Source organism: Elephantulus edwardii, unplaced genomic scaffold (assembly GCF_000299155.1).
Source record: "Elephantulus edwardii isolate Elephantulus edwardi_28Jun2011 unplaced genomic scaffold, EleEdw1.0 scaffold00384, whole genome shotgun sequence".
Classification (NCBI taxonomy): domain Eukaryota; kingdom Metazoa; phylum Chordata; class Mammalia; order Macroscelidea; family Macroscelididae; genus Elephantulus; species Elephantulus edwardii.
In genome coordinates this window covers 1,535,103-1,537,102 of record NW_006400134.1, presented here as the reverse complement: position 1 = coordinate 1,537,102, position 2,000 = coordinate 1,535,103, and positions in this window count along the sequence as shown.

Sequence of the window (2,000 nt, the reverse complement as noted above, 5' to 3'; positions counted from 1 at the left end):
GAATGAATGGAAATCCAGTCTCTGTAATTTTTACTGAAATTAATAATAATTTGAAAAGCAACAACAACAAAAAAACAGACAGACAAGGGGAGCTCTGGTGGCCTAGTGGCAAGAAGCTGAACTGCAATCACAGAGATATGTGGTTCAAATCCACCAGATGCTCTGCCGGAAAAGGAGGGGCAATCTCCTCCTGTACCTGTCAGATCTGATTTGACGGTACAGACACACACAAAATAATAAAATTAAAAAAAAAAAAAACAACAAACCAAAACACAAAAACAGACAGAGGCAAAACAACTATGAGATGTCATCTTACCCCAGTAAGAACAGCAAAATTAAACAGAACAGCATTGCTGGTGAGGTTGTGGAGAAACTGGAACCCCTATTCACTGTTGGTGGGAGTGTAAAATGATGCAACTATATGGAAGGCAGTAGGCGCTTTCTCAAAAAGTTGCAAATAGAAATACCATTTGACCCAGCAATTTCTCTACTGGAAATATACCCTAAAGAAACTATAGCTGCCACCCAGGCAGAGCACAGCCATGTTTATTGCGGCTTTGTTCACAATAGCAAAGAACTGGAAACAACTTAAGTGCCCATCAACAAACGAATGGATAGAGAAGCTGTGGTATATTCACACAATGGAATATTATGTTGCATTGAAAAACAAGGAACTCATGCAATATTATTCAAAATGAGTGACCCTGGAGGACATTATTCTGAGTGAAATACCTCAGTCACAAAAAGACAAATACTGCATAGTACCACTGTTGAAAAACGCGGTGGGGTAAGGCTGAGAAAAATTTGGTAAATTATGTATACTGCATTGAAACAGATGAGGGAGAGAACAGTTTAAAAGCGATATATGATTATTATGGTATGACAAGAGTCCAGAATGAAGGTTGTGTTGCAAACCGAACCCACAAAGAAAGCAGGGACACGAGGAAATGAGTTTTGAAAAAGAGGGAAGGCTAAGGCAGAGGTCCTCTCACAGCATGGCACTGTGAAAGGGCCCCTTTCTTAGTCTCTCTATCGTTTTTATTTATTTTCAGCCAATCATCCTAAAAAAGTTCAATCTCTGGAGACTGTATTTTTCCTTTTACTTAAGTGTTGCCAACAAAACAAAGGGTAAACTTAATCTTTAAACTAAGACCAAAGCTCAGACATGGCGTCCCCTGTGGTGGGAGGCTGGGTGGAAATCTCTGTTTGCAGAGGGCATCCAGTATCTCCTCCGGGGGCTGGGCGGAATTCTCTGTTTGCAGAGTGTGCTCAGTCGTTGTCTGGACTCTCATCTCAGCTGTGGCCATGTTGTTACTATGCTGGGAAACTACAAGGTTGCATAGTGGAGTGTACTCGGAGCGCGGGATTGTGTACCAATGAAGAATTTTTTTTTACTTTTCAGAGAAGAGCGAACTGGGGGAGAGGGGTGGGCAGGTATAAAAAATGCAACAATGAATGAATGGAAATCCAAAATTTCTGTAAATGTTCATTAAAATTAATAAAATAAGATTAAAAAACAAAAAAAACCAGAGGACATGAGTCCTCTTCTTCACCACAGATGGCCAGTAAACCTCTGAAGAAACAAGCACATCAAGATTATTATCCAGACCTTTTTACTTGACCTGCTTCTTAGGGGCACAAGAGGCTGACCTAAACCAAGGCCCATTCATATGGAACCACTGAGAATAAACATAGCTGGGAATGCAGAGGTTCTTGAAAGAGTAAAATCATCCTCATTACTTTTTGTGACCATCTTCAATATTTTTGTTTCTGCTGTGGTCCACCATTTCTAAAGAACAGAGCTTGATAATGGGCTATACTTCCTGAAGTGTAGAGCAACAATTTATGGTCCAGAGTTTGGGTGCATTCCTTCCGTTCATTTTTTTTATATATATACTTTCTGCAGAGAACTCCTGGAAGTCCAGGCTGGGTTTAGAAGGGGTCGTGGTACTAGGGATATTGTTGCTGATGTTAGATGGATCTTGGCTGAAAGCAGAGAA